Genomic DNA, 8,808 nt, shown 5'->3' with positions numbered 1-8,808 from the left:
AGTTTTGGCCCCTTCCTGATTTAAAAATGTTTTTTTTTTTTCATGTTTGTCACACTTTAATGTTTCAGATCATCAAACCAATTTAAATATTAAATATCAAAGATAACACAAGCAAACACAACATGCAGTTTTTAAATGAAGATTTTTATTATTATATATTAATTATTAATAAATATTTAAGTTTTTTTATTAAAAAGTTTTTTATTATTATTGATTATTAATTAACTTAACTGTGGTTTATCACCCCTGAGTTTAATTTCTCTAGCCATACCCAGGCCTGATTACTGCCACATCTGTTCACAATTAAAAAATCACTTAAATAAGACCTGACTGACAAAGTGAAGTAGACCAAAAGATCCTCAAAAGCTACACATTTACAGCATTTGGCAGACACCCTTATCCAGAGCGACTTACATTATCTCTTTTTTTTTATACAGCTGAGTAATTGAGGGTTGAGTTCACCAAAACACTATACCCATGAACACTCCAGATCTGCTCCTTGTTTGATAGCCTAGATCTAAACACTGAGGCAGAGACTGTGTCTGAGTACTAAACACTCATTAAAAGGCTGTTCCATTGTTGGGTTGCTGTACTCTTCACTATTTGAGAATGGCGGGGCATAAAAACAAGTTCATTCAGGAGAAGGTCTTTAACTGTATTTAACACATGGTGAGGGACAAGAATCATCTGTGGACGGAGAGAGGAGGGGAGGATGAGATCTTCACCAGGTGTCTGTAGCAACTCATACAAAGGAAACGAAACAAATGTTTTACGTAATTAAATGGAATAAAACAGAGAAAAAGTGTTTAGTAACACGCTTACTAAAAATGATTTAATACAAAAGCCTTTGTTGGTAAAAAACTCTGATCTTTAGTTCTTTCCATAGATTTTCTATTAAATTTAAGTCAGATGACTGGCTGGGACATTCTAGTATCTTTATATTATATTATATATATATTTTTTAAAAATATATTTTAGAAAAATGGTGACGTGTTCAATACTTATTTTATCCGCTGTATTACATCTTAAAATTCATTTTAAATGAGATTAGGTAATAATCTGAGATATCTTGGAAATGTAGGTATCGGAGAGTGAGACAGTGAACTAACCTTTGTTGACTGGGTGTCCTCGTGTCTGTAAGTCGGTCGATTCTGGGATCGAAATGACAAAATGTGACAATTTATGGCTTCTTCTTTTTGAACTGTTTTAAAAAAGAGCCATAAGCAATTCAGCACCTCAGAATAGTTAATTAAACATGTGATAATCATCTACATCTTATGCACTATTTAAAATTTCATGACCATAATTTAGTATGTCTTGTCATGCAATTTACCTTTAAGGCCCAATCATATGCAGAATTATAGGAGGTGCTGCAGCTAGTTCTATTTTATAACATACAAAATGAGGATGGAAATCATAGACAATGATATTCACATCATTATCATTATGATACTCACGTCATTGTTACGTAACAATACACCAAGGCATAACATAAGGCATCGTAACACACACCATACATGAAAGTCTTTATTTATTTTTTTGCCACCAAACCTGAGTAGGGTTTGGGTCTGATGGGTTTATTAAGTTTTATAATGATTCTCTGAAGTATTTGTAAAATACATCACCTCAACACACCTCAATTCAAAACAGCTAACGGAGTAAAATTGGGTCTTAGAAGCTGTATGACTGTAAAGATGCCACTCCCAAGATTTTAGAATAAATTATAGAGAAGTTATACTGTAAGACACAAAATGCCTGAGTCTGTGACATGCGGTTTGAAGCCTTTGTTCTACATGTTTTTGGCACTGTAGTACCATCATGTGGCCGATGTTGGCCAGATTACCAATCCTAGGACAACAGTTTGGTCTGCATCATCAGTTTAAGGACAGACCGACAATACAGACCGGGTCACCACAACGAATCATCTGTTTCCACCTAACTCTACCGTCTACATCCTCAACTCTCACACCAGTTACCTTCATGTCCTCATTTAACACATCCATATATCTCCTCTTTTGCCTTCATCTTGACCTCTTCCCTGGCAGCTCCATCTCCAACATCCTTCTATCAATATAACCATCTCCCTCCTCTGTACATGTCCAAACAATCTCAATCTAGCCTCTCTGACCTTGTCCCCAAAACAGACAACCTGAGCCGTCCCTTTGATGTGCTCGTCCCTAATCCTGTCCATCCTCGTCACTCCTAAAGAGAACCCCAACATAATCATCTCTGCTACCTCCATCTCTGCCTCATGTCTTCTTCTCACTGCTACAGTCTCTAACCCATACACCAGAGCTGCTCTCACTACCGTCTTTTACACCTATCCTTTGATTCTTGCTGACACTCTTCTGTCACACACAACACTCCTGACACTTTTCTCCACCCACTTCCACCCACCTGCACTCACCTCTTCACCTCTTTTCCACAGTCCTTGACACACTGGAGGGCTGACACCAAATACTTAACGTCCTGCACCTTCTTGACCTCAGCCCCCTATAACCTCACTGTTCTTCTTCCATCCATCTCGTTCATACACATGTATTCTGTCTTTCTGCGACTGACTTTCAATCCACTTCTTTCCAGAGCAGACCGCCACCTTTCCAGGTGTTCCTCCACCTGCTTCTCTACTCTCACTACAGTTCACAGTGTCATCTACAAACATCATTGTCCATGGAGATTCCTGTCTGACTTAATCTCCATCACCAGAGCAAACAAGAAGGGACTCAAAACCGATCCTTGATGTAGCCCCACCTCCACCTTGAACTCTTCTGTCTGACCTTCAGCACATCTCACTGCTGTCATACTCCTCTCATACATATCCTGAACTACTCTGACGTACTTCTCTGCGACTCCTAACATCTTCATGCAGTGCCATAGCTCCTCTCTCGCCACCCTGTCATACGCTTTCTCTCAATACACAAAGACGCAGTGTGGCTCCTTCTGACCATTACATTATGTACATCTGTACATTAATAATCTCAGAGCAAAAATTGCATCAGTGGTGCTCTTTCTGTGAATGAAGCCATGCTGCTGCTCACATATATCCACTTCCTTTCTTAGCCTAGCTTCCCCCTCTCTTTCCCATAGCTTCATTGTGTTGCTCATCAACTTTATACCTCAGTAGTTGATACAAATCACAGGCATCTTTTCAATCTCTAAAATCCCGTTAAACAATATAGATATAAACTCCACTGCTTTCTCTTCTAGACACTTCCACCCATCCACAGGTATGTCACATCTGGACCAACAGCCTTTCAATATAAACAAACAAACAAACAAACAAACAAACAAACAAATAAATAAACTTTACAAAAGACAATAGGGTTTCTGTGCCTTTTGCTTGAATCTAAGAATAATAAGAATATACATTTTCTACATAATAATGCAATGATGTACAGAATCTATGTTGAGCTGTCATATTTTAATTCCTTTTTTTAATAGTATTTAATTAAGGGTCAAACTTTTCATCTGCACGCTCTAATATTTTGTATCATATGAGTAGTTCACTTTTCTAAGGTGAGGTCAATGTTAGGAATCAACCGTTGAGAACAATCGTTGAGAAAAATATGTTTTTTTTTAAAGGCAAAGTAATAAATAAAGGGTGTTTTTTTATCTGATCCAACTTCCTAAAACCACAAAGTAAATCACATCCATAATTAGTTATAGTTTATTTTCCAATAACCGCTTTAAAGGTATGAGATCTAAAATCTAACACTAACACTAATCTGTTACTAATAAGCAAACGAACAAGTTGAAGCTAAAGAGAAGATGAACCCACAATGACACAACGCAGTTACACAGAGATGTTAACACACACAGACATATACACACACCAACATGCAAACACTACAGCCTCGGGAACCTGACTTCATACAGGCTGATTTTCATCATTCAAATGACTTGAATGTGATAAAATGGCTGTATTTTCCAGCTGTGGTTTCCAGCTTCAGCATGCAAATCTGCTTAATGCTTGTGTGTGTCCCTTTAGGTGTCTAACTGCTGCCATCACTGCCCCACATGGATAGCAGAATTTATACATAGAATAATGAGTTCACAGGCCTGCGTTTGCTAATGTTTAAGTGGTTGAGAGGACAGAGAGAAGATGTCATAAAGAGAGAACACGGCCAATTTGTCTCGTGATTCCAGGAATCAAACCCTGAACTCTCAGCATTAAGGGAAACACTATTGTAGGGTTGTACACAAACACTTCCCACTGGCACAACCCCAGTTTAATAATCTTTCTCACTTTCTCTGTCTATCACACAAACTCTGATACACACAAAGCAGTTTGCATCATTAATGTAAGTTTGTTTGAAGTAAGTGTGTATTAGTCACTGGCTATTTTCAAGCGGCGGTTGAAGACCTACTTATTCACGAAACACTTCAACTAGCACTTCTTTCCTTATCATTCGCATTAAAAAAACAAAACAACAACAACAACAACAAAAAAAAAACAACCTTTGCCACTTTTTTTTATTGTAACTTTGAACAAATTACAAACTCATGGTATTTTAAGTATGTACAGTAACCTAGTTACCAGAGCCAGCATTGATGTATCCAATGTTAGAGATTTAAGCACTTATGTACGTCACTCTGGATAAGGGCGTCTACCAAATGCTGTAAATGTAAATGAATGAATAAATGTGTGTGTGTGTGTGTTGGGGGGGATGTGTGTGTGTGTATCTGTCTGTCTGGGTGTGTGTTTCTGTGTGTGTTTCTGTGTGTGTGTGTGTCTGTGTGTGTTTGTGTGTGTGTGTCTGTCTGTGTGTGTGTCTGTGTGTGTTTGTGTGTGTGTGTCTGTGTGTGTGTGTGTTTGTGTGTGTGTTTGTGTGTGTGTGCGTGTGTGTGTGTGTCTGATATCTAATGGAGACATGATCATAATAGAGGCCTTTGTGACTACAGGAGCAGTTATAGGAACAGGAATAAACACAGAGTTCATTCATGACATGAAGCGAAAGTTACAATGCACTTTTATGTTCACTCACCAGTTACACCAGGGTCTGTGCGCAGTTTCACCAAACTGGAAATTGAAGTTTAAAAAAAAAAAAAGACAAGGTGAACTGTCTAGGTTTGGTTAGTCTGTTCCCACAATAGCCTCAGATTCTTGCTCATGGCTGTAAAGAGTGGAATTACAATTCACCTTAATGTTCAGTATGTCGTGCTGTGATGCTTTTCTTCTGAGTAGTTCCATGCAGTTCGATCCACTCTGGATATTTTCCTCTGAACTATACATTCAACAAGGTGTTTCCACCTGCAGAAACTGTCACACACACTATGTATCTTCCCCTAATATTCTGTGTAATATCTTGATCAATACTGTCTGAAATACTCAAACCGATATGACAGTAACATCCACAGAGATCACAGATATCACAGATATCACAGATATCACAGATGCTGATGTTTAATAACACACATACTTGGCTGATCAGATAACTGCATGAAGGTACAGTACAGCTGTTGCTAATGAATAGGATAGTGAGAGTATAATTATCATTCCAATATAAAGTATAAAGAATACTTAGTTTATTATTCATCTGTTTGTGTGGGAGCAGGAAAACAAAATGTTAATATTGGCTATAACTTGTCTGTATAACATTATTTAGTATGTCACACCCATTTGGGTGATAACAAGAGCAAAAAAATAAACACAGCATGATTGTTATCTGCACACACTATTACGTATAAGAACTTCTTTAAAAGCTGTTTTTTTACACTATAAGTTGCCTCGTCTGCAAGCAGACATGTAAAACTGTCAGCGATTCTGAGTATTTGAAAGACAAGTAGTGTGTAAAACAAGTTTTAACCAGGGAGAGTGTTGCTTACTCATGCTTCCTCCAAGACACTAGACTACACATTGTGATAAAAAACATAGCAAAAGAGATGATCTTTTAAAAACGAACCTTTCTGACTCTTTCAATCGCCCAGTCGAACCAGCATACTGTACTAAACTAAAATAAGGAGAAAGGCACTTCGTTAGACTGGATAAACACAGAGATGAGATAAAGAACTGTCATTATATTCCTTTTTCTTATCTAACATGATGACTTTATCTGTTAAATGCTGTAAATGTAACAGAAATTGTGCTTTAAAACTACTCATGATGTCAACTAATTTTTTACAATTACACAATTTCATATAGGCCACTTTGTCTCTCTCTCTCTCCAGGAAACAAACCCTAAACTCCCAGCAATAGGGGAAACACATTTGAAAGGCTGTTCACAAACACTTCCCATTGGCACATCCCCAATTTTAATACAAATTTATTTACCACACGTTTATCTCCAACTGTAATCTCTCTCTCTGTCTCTGTCTCTCTGTCTCTGTCTCTCTGTCTCTCTCTCTCTCTCTCTCTCTCTCTCTCTCTCTCTCTCTCTCTCTCTCTCTCTCTCTCTCTCACACACACACACACACACACACACACACACACACACACACACTGCATCATTGATGTGTTTGTTTAATTTTTTTAACAGATATTACAGTCGTATGCAAAAGTTTAGGAACCCCTGACAATTTCCATGATTTTCATTTATAAATATTTGGGGGTTTAGATCAGCAATTTCATTTTGATCTATCAAATGACTGAAGGACACTAAAGTAATATTTCAGTAGTGAAATGAGGTTTAATGGATTAACAGAAAATGCAGCCTCTAGACGCTTCCTATAGCCTGTAATGAGTGTCTGGATTCTGGATGAATGTATTTTGGACCATCCTTTGCCTTTGCCTCTCCAATATTTTATGTGGCCTGCCACTTCTGGCCTTAACAAGAACTGTTCCTGTGGTCTTCCTTTCCTCACTATGTTCCACACAGTGGAAACTGACAGCTTATATCTCTGCAATAACTTTTTGTAGCCTTCCCTTAAACCATACTGTTGAACAATCTTTGTTTTCAGGTCATTTGAGAGTTGTTTTGATGCCTCCATGTTGCCACTTTTCTCATGATTGGATGCCCTGGTCTATGAAGTTCAAGGCTTAATGAAAAAATTAAATTAATGATCCAAACACCCAAACAGAGCCGATACGCCCTATACGCTCACTACGCAAGTTGCGTAGGGCCCCACAAATTACGCAAGGCCCAACCTCCCCCGGCCTCATTTTACAGCGCGTGTTAATGTTCACTGTGTAGATGACAATATGAAGCGGAGCTATACATCTGTGTTCTCAAGTAAACTTGTGTAAACTTGACAATGTTTATAGTCTCTCAATCAAGTTTACAACAGTAAATCTCTCAATCAAGTTTCCTCAGTAAATAATAACCATCAGGGATCAAGGGCCCCTTAGCAGAATTTTGCTTAGGGCCCCAGCGAGGTCAGGATCGGCTCTGCACCCGAATATTTATAAATGAAAATCATGGAAATTTTCAGTTTTGCCTCCGACTGTACCTGCTAACAATGAATAACATGTTTTAAAGCGTCATAGCTTAAAGTGTGTGTGTGTGTGTGTGTGTGTGTGTGTGTGTGTGTGTGTGTGTGTGTGTGTGTGTGTGGTTAGTTTCCACAGGAAATGGCTTACACACACAAGCTTCACTTTCTCAGAAATGTGTGTTTGCGAGACACGGTAAAAATGTACAAGTTCCTGGTACATCATATGTATATATAGTTTTTTACATTTTCTTTTACTAAAGAAGGGGTTTTCAATTTTTAAACCAAGAGATCTATCTATCTGTCAAATAAATTCCACTGAGTGTCTGTAAAGCCAACTATTCAACCAACTATTCAAATATTTTACAAATGTTAACTGTTAACTAAAAGTTAACTTTATGACTTTATGAACAGTAAAGTATATATATATATATATATATATATATATATATATATATCTATATATATATATATATATATATATATATACACACACACACAGTTGTGCTCAAACGTTTGCATATCTTGGGAGAATTTGCATGACGTGTACCATTATTTTTTAAAGAAAACGTGAGTGAGAAAGCAAAAAAATTATATTTTATTTTTTATAGGGCTCAAGTTAATATGTAAGACATAACAAAATGGAACAATCATCAAACAAAACATAACAAAAAGAAAAAACTAAATAATCCCTGTTTAAAATTTTGCATACCTTTAGTTCTTAGTATAGTGTGTTGCCCCTTTAGCGTCATTGTTGGCATGCAGTCTTTTGTAATCACTATGTATGAGGGCCTTAATTCTCTCAGGTGGCAGAGCCACCCTTGGCAAAATGCCATTGGAGGGTCAAACCTTATCCTGCGCTTTAGAGCATTGTCATGTTTGAACATCCGAGATCGTCCCACGTGCAGCTTTCATGCTGTAGAATGCAAATTGTCTGACAGTATTTTCTGATAAAGGGCTGCATTAATCATACCATCAATTTTTCCAAGCTTGCCTGTACCACTGGAGCTCACACAGCATCAAAACTTACCTTTAATAGTCATTTAAACCTCGGTGTTTCAACCTGAGTGTGGGAATGTGGCCAAACATTTAAGGATTTGTAAACTTTTGATCAGAGTTCAGCCATCAGGGAGGAGACTGCGGAGTCTCCGGGCCAGGACCAACAGATTGAAGGACAGCTTCATTCATCAGGCTATCAGGAAGCTGAACTCAAACTTGCCTCCACTTCTCTTTTCTGTCACAGGCTCCACAGATCTATGAAGCCAACACTCCCCTTCAGACCCCACATACCCAAGGACCTTCCACTGCCCCCTCCCACTAACATAAGGAAACATGCACCAGTCACTTTGTGCAGCATTGGTCTGCCTATTCTCCACTGCATCTACATATGCTTTGCACTTTATTTAAATCTCATTGCTAATATTTTGCACCTTGGGACTGAGA

The 8,808-nt window shown here is 37.9% G+C and overlaps 1 long non-coding RNA gene across 1 annotated transcript; it reads right to left on the bottom strand.

Annotated features, from left to right (window-relative positions):
• Positions 1-335: 335 nt before the first annotated feature.
• LOC125139428 lies at positions 336-6,306 on the bottom strand. Its single transcript, XR_007138487.1, has 4 exons — positions 5,141-6,306; positions 4,986-5,020; positions 1,110-1,151; positions 336-732 (listed from the first exon to the last, which is right to left on the bottom strand). It is a non-coding gene; the product is annotated as an uncharacterized LOC125139428 (long non-coding RNA).
• Between the last annotated feature and the right edge of the window lie 2,502 nt (positions 6,307-8,808).

The sequence above is a fragment of the Tachysurus fulvidraco genome, chromosome 18, assembly GCF_022655615.1.
Source record: "Tachysurus fulvidraco isolate hzauxx_2018 chromosome 18, HZAU_PFXX_2.0, whole genome shotgun sequence".
NCBI classification, from domain to species: domain Eukaryota; kingdom Metazoa; phylum Chordata; class Actinopteri; order Siluriformes; family Bagridae; genus Tachysurus; species Tachysurus fulvidraco.
The sequence above is the reverse complement of the archived record's forward strand: the minus strand, read 5'-3'. Positions and strand labels throughout refer to the sequence as shown.